Source organism: Etheostoma cragini, chromosome 19, assembly GCF_013103735.1.
Source record: "Etheostoma cragini isolate CJK2018 chromosome 19, CSU_Ecrag_1.0, whole genome shotgun sequence".
Taxonomy (NCBI): domain Eukaryota; kingdom Metazoa; phylum Chordata; class Actinopteri; order Perciformes; family Percidae; genus Etheostoma; species Etheostoma cragini.
Genome location: NC_048425.1, coordinates 10,145,412 through 10,158,900, shown reverse-complemented (window position 1 = coordinate 10,158,900; position 13,489 = coordinate 10,145,412).

Here is a 13,489-nt window from a genome sequence, read left to right as displayed (position 1 = left end):
GACACGTGAGGTACACACATAGCACAAAAAACTAAAACATGAAGAAAGAAACAGGGAAACCTAAACACCTCTAGCAGGACCATGACAATTTCTCAAACTCTTAAACCGTGACAATTTCCCATGACATTGCTCAGACATTGCAGGCCTGTCGAGCTTTTAATTTGTCCCTGTGCCAGAACCCAAGAAAAGTTTAATTACTTGCGTGATGATGTATTCTGATAAAAGAACAAAGCTGGTCAGTAATATTGGGATCAGAGTACCTCTTACAGCTGCAGCCAAACCAGCAAATAATTATTCTTAGCTGCACCCTCTGCAGCCCTGTCTCTTAAAAAATACGTTCCCAATACAACAAAACTGCATTCTTAATTAAGTTTTGAGTATTTTTTGCTTGATTAAGTTTTGGGTTTTGAAGCTTTTATTGGGGATTTTCCACAGTAGAACGTGCCACTGTACTCCGTTACAATCAGCCCCCAGCCCAATGACAGATGGTAGCCCACCTGTGTCACATTGTGGCAGGGTTCAAATAGCACGTCCAAGGTTACATGGCCATGGCCATGGCTTAGGAAACTTTGCTATTCTAATGTAAATCAAAATGTGATCTTTGATTGTTATCTTCGTGAAAGGGGAGAAAAGCTTACAGTATGTAAATGAATCCAGTTATGGCAGCACCCAGGACTATGCTCCCTCTAAACGGACTCATCGGTAATGCTCTTCAGCCACTGTTTGTTTTGAAGGTTCTGCATGTCAAATGTTTGGACGTTTTGCTTGCAGAAATATTACTCTAGTAAGTGTCAACCAAAACTTGGTGAAAGACAAAAAAGGACGAAAGAAGGAGACCCAAACAAGTACGCCAGTGGTGTGATGATGATGATGTCCCGTCTCCAGAAACAGGGCTCTGGGGTTCAGACAGTAACCCCATGCAAACCCAAGACCGAGAACAGCTTTGAGTATCCCCCTATGTACACACACTCTACATGTGTTTTTATATCCGCTCCAGTTGAAAGGAGAGGCCTATTACACACAATAGGGATTGTCTACCCCCTACTGTTACCCACCTCTCTTTTCTTTGGGAGGTGGCAGAAAAAAGAAAAACACAATCAAGGAAGAAAAATAACTGAAGATGTTTTCAGAGCATCCAACATTCCTCGCCTTGTGCCAAATGAAGTGGCATGCTGTAATCCCAAAAGTAAATAAGTGTTTTCAGTAAGAGCTTTGCTGTTTAGGTTGCTCAGGCCTGTTCAAGAAATATCTTTAAAGTATAGAGAGGAGTACATGGCCTTCTTTTAAAAACCCACACATAGGGCTCTACCGCTGCTGCTGTGTATGGTTTTCTTTATGTACATCACTACACTGGAGGATAAGTGACGAAACTGAATTATACATCATTTTGTGGAGAAACTAAAGGCAAATATGCCTGCAAAAGTGGTTGTAGAAGTTTCCCAGGATTTTGTGTGAGCATTTTGAACTCTGTGTGAGAATGCGAGTGTCAGACATGCTGTACCTGTAACCACATTGGTGCTCTCTAACTTTAAAAATTCCATTTCATGACACAATGACATATATAAACCTAACAGCATCACCCAACAATATCTCCCTCCTCTGGCTCTCCTTTCTTGCTACCCCTCAAACCAGCTGCAATAAAACTCAAAAAACGTTTGGATCTTTTCCCTTTCCACCTAGTCTTGCTTTGCCAGACCTTCTTCCACAGCGATGCGGAGAAGGGTCTGGATAGTCCACACAGCATTCTGGGAGGGTAGGCAAACTTGCTCTTGTGTATTGGCATTTCTTTGAACCAATCACAATCGTCTTGGGCCTCAGGAAGGAACTTGTTTTGGTGAAACGTGAACGTTCAAAAGTTGTTAATTCCATGCAACAGAAAACTGATTGGACACATATTCTAGCTAGCTGTTTGGATTTACCCTGCAGAGATCTGAGGAGCAGTTAACTATAGTCCTCACAAATCCACCAGAGTCTAGAATTTCAACACAAAGGAAGCGGAAAGGGATGGACATCCGGTTAAGAATTCGGGATATCCACATCATTTAATATCATATTGCACATCATACTGCACATCATACAAGAGCGTGGGAAAAGAAAACGGGCTGAACCTGTCTCATAAGATGAGTGGGGATGTAATTTGTTATACAAGCCAACACATACAACTTTTAAACCACCCCTAAACTTGCAAGATCTGTAGGTGACAGTTGAAATAATGCATTTGGCTATGACTTAAAATTTATATTTTCTTTTATCATATCATCATATAATGTGAAGGACAGTTTAAGACAACAATGTCATGGACATTAGACATTTCACTATAGCTAAAGTGGGCAGGTTGCCATCTGAGAAACATGAAGTCCTTCCTCCTGGCTGTCATCTGTTACCGCCAAAGGGTTTGGATGTTCCCAATAAATGGCCCACAACGATGAAGTAAGTCTATTTTCACTGAAAGTGTAAATTGAAAGACATTTCATAGACAGTAACGGTGATATTTATGTTGTGGATATGCCCAGTATGCTCCATATACAGTACCAAGGTAAAGACACACTCAAGGCATCTGTTAGAAGTTTTAACAGTTTTGATCTTTCTGAAATTGTACAAAGAAAGAACCAATAAGATGAAAAATAACCCCAGTCAAAGTCAAAGGAGAAGTGAGTGACTCATGCTTGGAACATTTCAGGTTGTCAACCAATTCAACACAATTCCCATCCTATTAATTACTGGACCTTGACTGAAAAGGCTTTTGTTCCTCTCTTTTTATATTAACAAACAGCTCTTTTTAATGCAAATATACTTGTAGAAGAATATGATTGTAAACCTGAACATGCACCTGTGTTAATGTCACAAGACTTCCAGTTGCGTTGCACGGCAAATTTACTTCAAATGTTTTACAACAACGCCACCTAGTTTTACTAGAGTCTAGGAACTCTCGAAGCGCCCATATTATGCTCATTTTCAGGTTAATAATTGTATTTTGAGGTTGTACCAGAGCCCTGTGTGTTCAGGTCTCTGTTTTAGCTACAGAGTAAGACATCTCACTTGTTTTAGCTACAGAAGAAGACATCTCACTTCTATACTATCTTTGTTGGGAGTCGCAAATGCACAGTAGCTAGGTAAGATCACATCAGCTAGCTACTCTTTCTCCAACTTTGGTCAGTACAAGGCAGGATTAGCTGGGAGACTTCTTCTAAACAAGGGACACTTTTGGAATACCATCAAATACATGTGAGTAGTTCTTTTGTAGATTGTGTGTGTTGTAGCAGTGTTTTGCCAATGAGAACGAGCTAGCATGCTAGCGTTAGCATGTGCTACGGTTAGCAACCCTATCTCGCCTAGTGACGTAGAAAGCCATGCAGAATTTGAACATCTCACCCAGAGACTGAAGGCAGAGGACATTCAGAAACCGTATCCCAATCAAAACAGCATGGATGTTTTTTTCCAAGTTTCTTTACGTGTGGAAGCACCAGACTAGAAAGAAAACTAGTATATTAGCTGCTCTTTATTTCTCTGCTGCCCGGGCAAAAACTCAATAAATTCATTATAGTATTTATTTATGGGGCTTTATACTAATTGTCAGAGGCTGTACTGCATTCTGGTCTTTTCAGACTACTGTTGAAAGAGAAATCTAGGATGGATGTTCTCTCCTGTGATTGTAAAATGTCAAAAGGATGGCTTTACAAAGAAGCTCTTGCTTTTTGACATCAGAACATATCATTTACTTGATGTTTTTGGTGACAACAGCTGCAGACTCTTTCATATCTGCCCAGGAAAAAGCATGATGTCATCTCCATTTCACCAGGTATCAAAAAGACTGGAAAAGGAGGATGGATAGAGGACACAGTAGGATAAAAGGCTACCAGATTATAGGTCACGCTTGTTTTAAATTTTAAATTTCACAATAGAAGAGTTCAACTAATGTGAATGCGGAATTGTGAATATGATATCTATGAATGAGTCTACCTGCTCACTGGTAGTCTAAAGTAAAGAAAAGTTAGATTGTTTGGATGGCTGACAAGAAAGACCCCCCATGGCTTGTGGCTGTTAATAAAACTGGCATGAACCTCACTGGATTTCTGTTTGGTGTGTCAATATAAGTGTTCATCATATCATTTCTTTCTTTGACTTTTTTCATCCTGACAGCAGTGATGGTGAAAAACCTAAGCTCTTGTATGCGCATCCATGCATCCCTCATCTAAATCTAAATGGAGCCACTGTCAACACATGCACTCATGCATGTTGTACACAGCCACACTCCACACTTATCCTCCATCAGCAAGGTTTTTTTATACCTATACATATGTGTAGAATGGCAATATCTCACAATTAGAAGTTACTTCATCATTCTACACTTTGATTCTGCCTAGTCCTATTGTAGAGTGTGAAGCTATTGGAAGTAGAAAGGCAGTCATTTCCCTCCCGGAAATTCACACGGAGCATTGAGCGTTTCGTTATTTAATGGTTCAATAGCGATACCTACTCCCTCCTGTTTCAGAGCATTGTTTCCCTATGGTTATTGCGCCATCAGTTACCCCTGCGGATGCCTGGCTGACATAAATGCATACTTCCCATGCCAGCAGAGAAAATTAAACTGAATTGAAGGTGGAGAAGGAGGGAATGGGAGATTAAGTGAGAGATGGCCTGGAGAGAGGAAGAAAGAGAGAAAGAGAGGTACAGAAAGATTGAGCAAGAGATTGAAGTAATGACTTGCAATCAGGAGTAAAAGAGGCTCGCTCACTCTCTTTGCAACCACACACACACACACACACACACACACACACACACACACACACACACATAGGTTTGTCTTACAACACTTGTAAGGCCCATTTCTCCTTTATTTTCACTGTGCATAAATAAAGTTCAATGTAATCTAGACCAGTGTCTAAAATGGGCTAGACTCATCAGTACTGAGTACCAGCACTTTTAATTTTTGTCCACATGAGTACCCTTACTTCTACTTGCTATTAACATCACTATTAAAAGGCTGATATTTACACCAAAATGGGCTATACAATCTAGATTTTTGGGAGGGAATAAAACAAGTACAATCTGCCCTTCTTCAGCTTCTACTTTGCTTTTACAATCCAACAAACTTCCAAAGGTGGTTAGGGATTACATATTTGTTGCTAACACGTGTGACTATTAATGGTTTGTGTGGGTGCTTTTACTCATGTGTATCTGACATCTGAAGTTTACAGCATTCCATTTCTTCCAGAATGGGTGAAATTTGCAAAAATAATTCATTCATAATTTTTTACACAATAATACCACGATTGTTTTTTCTTTTTTTTTTTGCAATGAAGAGTCAAAACCCACTGATGTTGTTAAAACTCATGCAGGAATACTCAGATACTCTGCTTATTTGCTGTCTAACAGAGTTGAGAGGATCTATACTAATTTCATCTGGGTTTTCAATACACAGGTGGCTGCATGAGATATTTAGCCTAGCTAAGTGCCCGGTTTGTGGCAGGGGGAAACACATAGCCTCCGAAAAAAAAAAAAACTTGATTTACTTTGTAATAATATGATTTTGTGAAATAAAAGGCAGGACCAAATAAGCTATTTGCTTGCGCCTGTTCCTTCTCAATCGTATCCTTTTTGTTGATTTTTTTTTTTTCTGATTGGTTATGTCTTGCAACGTTGTTGATTGTTCAAGATAAATAAATAAATTAAATTAAATTAAATGAACTCTTGGTAAGACTCTTTGCAAATAAGCCAATTTGTCACAATGTTGAAGCCTACAGGTCCTGATCTTAACTAAAACCTATTCAAAACATAACTTTCCAAGATACATCTAATGGTCAAACAGAGTGGGGACTAACAAAATGACATCACCTAAAATATGGAATGCTAAGACTGCTTCTGACATGGATAGAACTAGCAGAGCACACACACATCATCTGTTATCTGAGGAGTGTCTGCCTGAAAGGGGAAAACCTTGGGCAAGTATTTCAGCAAATGATGAAGAGAAACGTCGGTCAAAGTTTTGTCAAGTTTTTTGTAAAGCATTGTTCACCATCGGCAGGCACTCTCCATCTCAGGGGGATACAAGAAAAGACTACGCTCTGCTGTCTATGTTCACCAGAGGGGGCCCCCCTGGAAAATAGCAACCGTTGATCTGTGCACATGCTGTGGTAAGGGGCACACACACTCATTAAGTTGCCACACACACACAGATACAGGTTGCAATTTTTAAATGGCAATCAATCACATGTTTTCCATGCAAACACACGATTCATACAAACAGATACAAATGTCCTGTGGTGTCTCCAGCTGTGTATCTTTGTTTCTCTCCCTCCCTCGTGTAGAAGCTGCTATCTGCAAATATGCTGATGTTGTCACTGTTGCATTACAAACACACACACACACACACACACACACACACACACACACCATGTCCAAACGGCTCCGTGGGGTAAATTTGTTTGGAGCCATCATGTCTGATCATCTAATCATGACTAGGCCTTTAGGGAGCAGAGCATGCCTGCTTCTCCTCTCGCCATACATGCTGATAACACAATTCTCCCACAATGCCCTTCAACACTACAGATTCATATCTCAGAGGTGGTTCAGGTGGCTACAAAAACTGTCTGAATAAAGTGCTGCTTTGCCAATTTTCTTTTTTCATGGAGATAATTAATGTGTTTTGAGATTTTCCATTTCTTCTGCCTCTTCAAACAAATCCAGGAGATTGTGCGGCACATACAATTTGCTTGTGGTTATATATCTAATTCTCATTGCCTACAGCTTTTCTTAGAATATCATACTGTCTGAACAACTATTAAAACTGAAGTACAACCTGTAGTAACCTGCTGACAGAAGGGCTTATTGATTTACAGCGATTGTCTACCTGTGCCCAATCAGCGGTGTTGCTTTTGTGTAGAACTGCGGCTTTCTTCATTCTTTGATGTAATAAGTATGACAAATAGGCAGAAGTTACTAATAGAGAACTCGATGTACACAGCAGCTAATCTAGGACCAAAATTGATTGCTGTAAACTGTTATGTAACACAACTCATGTTCAAGAGGCAATTTCTTAGTTTGCAAAAAAAAAAAACATTTCTTTTTTAATTGTTCCTCTTTAAAGTTACAATTTTAAAGATCTCTGTTTCTTTCACTTTAGCAGCACCTGTGGTGATAAGAAGTAATTGAGATTTTTATTTTAACTTTCTCTTCTGTCTTTGAATCTAACTTGCTTCCTTCTTTCTTCTGTAAGTATAAACTTCACGGACATCATCTCATATTGCTATATCAAAGGATACTGTACAGGGATCTTTGCTTTTCTCTTTTTCTTTCTCTCTATTTCACTTACAAATCCATGACATCATCTGGGGCGACCGCTAGCTCACCCAGTGAGAGCGAGCGCTCCATGTAAACTGGAGTCCTTTGCAGAGGCCCGACTGCAAATCCGACCTGCGGCCCTTTGCTGTGTGCAATCTCTTCTCTTTCTCTCCTCTTTTCCTGTCTACCCACTGGCACTATCAAATAAAGGGAAAAGCCCCCAAAATATAAAAGACAAAATCCATGACATCAGTGCTGATTTCTTTCCTTGTTCCCATGTTTAATGACCGCCTAATGGTCCAATTGTTATAACAACAAAAACAAGTTGGTGAGTGGAGGATTAAGCAAAGTTTGGGGATTTTTCAATGTAAATCATAAATCTGGAAGGATACAGTAAGTCAAGTCAAAACAAAGGCAATCTTTACTGTATAGCTTAACATTGCCCAGCACAAAATGACATCAAGTTAAGGAACAGCTATGGTCATGGTTGAAAGAAGAAGCAAACGTTCACTGTCGGAAAGATACCGGAAGCAAACATCAATCTCAGAGCCCGACATTTGGTTCAGCCACCAACATCCTTCCTTTTCCAACTTTATGTCTCTATACCAACATCACACATTTCATCCTTTGCTCCCAACGGATAATTCCAACAGCCGCAAGAGGTCTTGAATATAAATATATGGGGGCATTTTCTGACAAGACCGATGCTGTCATTTGTCTTCGGAGGAAAGTCTCCAAATTTGCCTCGCAGGGTAACAATTGAAATATTAAACTGCCATATATCTTAATGGTGTCACCACGTAAACCTCTTCTCTGCCTTTTCTCAATCATTTCTCAACCATTAGTCAACATCTGTCCAACATACGGTGGAAATAAATCACTTACTCTGACAGGTGTTGTATCTCAGTAGCAAACCCACATGACTGATAGTTAATGATTTGGATGGAGGCTTTTAGGTTTCTCACTAGAACACCAACACTTACACTTTACAGTAAGTACACGTTTATCTGTAAAAACTCCTTCCCTGAGTCAACCCCCTGTTGAGCGTTACTGTATCATGTAGGCCTGTGAGTTTATCCAGGAAAAGTTCTTACCTAAAGAACAAAAACACTGTTTTCCTAATACTGTCCTTTACTGCTGCATCTGTTCACCCTCTGTCTGAGACGTTCTGTTGTAGTGTCTTTGTACTGTCGGTCATTGCAGCTGGATACTGAGTGTGATGGAATATAGTGGCACTTTCTACAATGAAAAATCACCAACAAAGGCTTCTAAACTACAAACTACACAACTTGACATGTTCCAGCAGGAACGTGATCTTGAAATCGGAGAAACATTAACAACATCTGCAACCACGATTGCAGGTTTCCTTAACGTTAGCTTGTAGCTACACTTAGCCGTGTGTGTAATGTACACACTGCATTAACATGCCTTGAGCAGATGACCATATAAGGAAATCCAGCGAGGGTTGACGTCAGTTTGAGCCGAAAGTAGAAAAAATGTTTTTCCCATTATTAGCAGCTTTAGCCAACATTTAATATGATATCCACAAGTGTAACATTGTATCTATGACAGAAAATAAGGAAAAGCATGATAGGTTCCATTTAACTGAATAACCTAAGCGTCATTGAATAGCATGACAAGCAGGCATGCCACTGTTAGTAAAGTCTTTAAACACTGTTAACCACTGTTTGTTTTGTGTGAACCTGAAGATAGTGGTATGGTTGGACCCATTTGCATTAATCATCACAATAACATTTCACATATACAGTCAGCTAGTGTATGCACAGCACTACAATTTTAGCAGGCGAAAACAAGACAAATGTATATCATTAGTCTGCATTAGTCCGCACAGCTACCACACTTTATTATATATAGTTTGTGGAGACTGGTTTATTATTTTCCTTTACATAAAAGTGTATCTATTCTAGTAATAAAGAAGGCTTTTTTTTAACTAAATCGGTAAGTGGAGAAGAAGTATTGATTTAATGACGCACCCAAGGATACTTTTTTACACATGTAGCCATTGTCAGATCTCAGACAACCACATTTACTTGTTTTTAAACAACTCTCCCTCTGCTCTTTTATGCCATGTCATTATTCGTGAATTTGATGGAAATGTGATAACATCCTCACAACAATAACAACAAACAAAGGAGATGGCATGTTTGGCGTGTTGACTTTATTCATGTCTGATTACACGGCACACTTGATTTGTCTAATTTCAGGGATGAGCGGGACTGAGATGGTAGCACTGTGATTCGCGGGCTCGGTACCATCAATTCAATTCAATTAGTTTTAATTAGCGCAGTGAAGAGACAGAGGAAAAAGCAACAACCTCACAGGGTCCTCCAACAATGAAATGAATTACTCATGAGTGAAAGCTTATCAAATCAGCCAGCTTTATATGTAGATAATATTAAATCAAGGCGCTGAAGACATACAACGGCAATGAGTTATATTGATATTTAAAAGCCATGAAATCTCTATTGGATACAAATCAGATCACAATAACAGGCCAGCGGTTGTTTGAAGATATTTGGTGTGTTGTACATTCATTTGACACAAATCTGTCTGCTGTGAGATAGTTTCATTTATTTTTAGATGTTGTCTTTGAATGGAAAACTTGCACCAAAGAGCATTGACTCAAACTTGTTTGAAGGCTACATCTAACAATGACGGCAGAGACGTGCGGTTTTGTGAAAAAAAGGGCTCTGAAAAATATCATATACATTAGAGAATTCTCTGATGAGGACTTATGTATTTCATAAGACATTAGTGCATCATTGGGGAAAAAACGTTTTTTTTTATGTTGAAGTCAGTTTGCAATGTAAACCCCTGCTTTAATTTATTGTTTGAAGTGACTTCAAACAATGTATTAAAGCAGGGGGTTTCAAACCGTTTGGCTGGTCAGTTAACTTAAAATGAAGTGTTTCCCACAACATCACATCACAATATGTGTCACATTTGTTTAGGCCAATGAGCTGTGAGCAGTTTTACCAAAGCTTAGATTGTGTGTGATAATAAAAATAATTTCATAAGAAAAATACAGTTTCTGTATGTCTTTGTGCAGAGCTTATTTTTTCCCTCTTCCCTTTCAAAGTTATCATCTTGTTCAGTAAAAGAGCTATCTTACTCATTGGCACTTGCCTAGTTTGTAATGGTGCTTATATTTAATCAAGGTTATCCTTAAGAGAAGACAATTTTATGATACACATAGAAGAAGGTCAGAAATATAGAGTCCAGCCTCTTTTTCCCCTAACCTTCTCTTTGGCCAGGAAACAGTAGCCTGCATTCTCTTCTTGTCTGAACAGTTCAACCTTTGCACAACCTGCTTTAATATGCTTGGAGATGGAAATGACTGAGTAACAGCTTAACAGCAGCAGACATGCCATTCATCCTTCATTCCACTTTGTCTTTATGACTAGTCAAATGTCAATTTCTTAGGCCAAAGTAACAGACTCTGTCACATAATTTCAATGAAGTACAGTAAAATAATCTTCTGAATTTTATATTTTGGCCTGAAATATTAATTGTGATAAGTGCCAATATTGGTTTTGACAGGCTGCCTCGGCACCACGCTGCTCAATAAGGCTGTGATTGATGCACCCCCTCCAGATTCATTGACTCGGGCTGTGACTGGGTTCTCTATCAACACAATGCTCGACTGTGACGTGGACAGACCTTAAGGGCAGAACACGCTGATGGCTAGATGGATGTGATACACTGTAAAACACACCAAAGGCTCATTATTGATTTATGTGTCAATAGTGTTTGCGTGGTCAATGGTTCCCAAAGGTTTCTGATTGAACACCACTAGGACGCAGAGGGCGCTGCTCATGTTGCGACCTGCAGCTGGTGTGCTTGTGTTTGAGTGTTTTCTTTGTGAAAAAGTTGCTTTTTGTCATTAGTCCTTTATTGAATCTGTTCTTACTTGTGCCATGATTGGTGGGTACGGTAACCTGAACATCAGAGACAAAAACCACCTCAGCCACGTTGTAAAAGTTGCTGGATAGATGATACGTTTCCCACAGTCCCCCTTGATGGTTGTTTATTAACAGCGAGTACTTTGCATGGGCCGGTCTATATTAGACTGCATAAACCACCCCCCTTCCCTTTGAGTTTGTAACACTCAGGTCGCAGAGTTAGACTACCAATGCAATAGGAGTAAACACTCCTTTGTCCCATGTGCAATAACTCGGCTAATTTGCACATGTAATGTAAAAATGTTTTTTTAGAGATTGCTCCAGTGGTGATAAATTGTGTGCGTATTACATACAGGACACCTTTTTGTACTCATGTCTCTGTGGTCTTGTCGTGTCTATTTGTATGTTGCTTGAATGTGTTTCTTTACCTTTCACTCCTGACGGCATATCAAGTTGCACCTATGAAAGACCACACCACTCTGACAGATGAAATACATCCTTAAAATAAGTAGAACATGCTGAAATGAAGACTTTTACTGTGACAATTTGCTTGAATTTGACACAGTGAGGTGATATGATGAGCCAACCCGGTTGCTCTCCCACTGAGGCAAGACAGAGCAACCGACCACTGCGAGGCCATGGAAGGCTACTAATGAGGAACTTTGTCAGCCCAGTGTCTGACATGATGAGGAAAGGAAATGAAGAAAAAGTGAGAGCAGGAGAGAAAGGCAAGTTCAGCTTCAATTGGTCTCCCTGACTTAAATTACCCTCTTCTCTGTCCAGATCAAATGATCCCACTTGTGCTTGGGATACTTCTTTTTTTTTTTTGCAGGAGCAATGGCGATGCAGTCTTCAGGGTAACAGGTGGCGGTGCAGCAGAAAGGGAATGACTAGTCGAAGCTGAGCCTACTTGTTGTCTTTAGAAATATGCTACTGGTTAAGGTCTGATCTACACTCAGGATCCAAACGTAATGTATCTAACTAACTGGAGGACTAAAACTGGCAGTGCTCCTTAGACTGGTAAAAAAAATTACTTTAAATCCAGTTGTCACAAAGAAACCATAACACTTTATTTATTCAGATTATCTCAGCAATATTCCACTTGGACAGACAGCTCTGCCTCTCACCATTATCATACCTATGAATGCATACTTGACTGGCAGAAGTTTACTATGAATTTGGAAACCATGCCATTATCCCAGAACAAGTAGAATTTATGAATACTAGAGTGATACTTTGCATCTAAATATCACAGAGCGTGGCATATAGTCACTATTCACAATCTTAAGTACCACAGCGACACTTAAATTACTTATGAGAATATAACAGCATGTGAATACATATATTCAGGGGTCTTCCAATATGTAAATACTCAGTGTTGTCTCTTCTTCATCTATATGCTTTTGTTTACTTACCAATTAAGGGTATCATTAATCTTTATTGGGAGAATGTATGTGTGTATTCAAGTGAGTAAAGTGATTTTTCTTTTTCCCTTTATGATGATGAGCTCAAGGACCCACTGTTTTGCCTAATAATTGCCTGTGGAAATGTGTGAGGGTGTGGGAACTGGGCAGTCAGCAAATTATAGCAGCAGTGCACCTGAGAAGTTTGTGACTCATTATTAATTGCTCCATTTGGCCTCAGACAATAATTAAGTTCAGAGCTGATTGTAGGCCTGTCAGCTTTGATATCATTATTAGAGCAGCTGTGACCATCCTTCAGGACCGGCAGCATTTGCGCTATGTATGCTGTTCTTTGGGTAGATTCTGTTGATTTGCATGGGGCTATATTAAGGATTTCCCCCTTTGATTACAATGGATCACTTTTTGTTTTGCTGAAATCACTCACTGGTTTATCTTTATGCACTTCCGTCTTCTTTGACCACCATGTATTAGAATATCAAAAATGTCCCCCGCCTGTCAGGCGCGACCCAATAAAGTGGAGGATTTTTGAACAGCATCTCCAGCACCGCCCGCTCGTCTCCCTCGCGCAGGGTGAAGTAGCCAACCGGAGCGGGGCGTGTCTCTGCGGGCGGCCTCTTCAGTGCGGTGCCGCTTCTACTGCTGCTGATGCCGCTGTGTCTTCCAGCGGATGCAGGTGGAGATGCGTCAATGTGCCCACACACACTCAGAAGCATCCGCTAGAAACACAGTGGCGGAACCTCCACAATAAAAGGCCCAGATATGCGTATCTACGTAGGACTTTTAATTTGAAAGGACTAATGTGAAGTCACATGGTGGGCCTTGTGGCGGGCTTGACAACAGGGATGCAGGTGGAGCGACTCG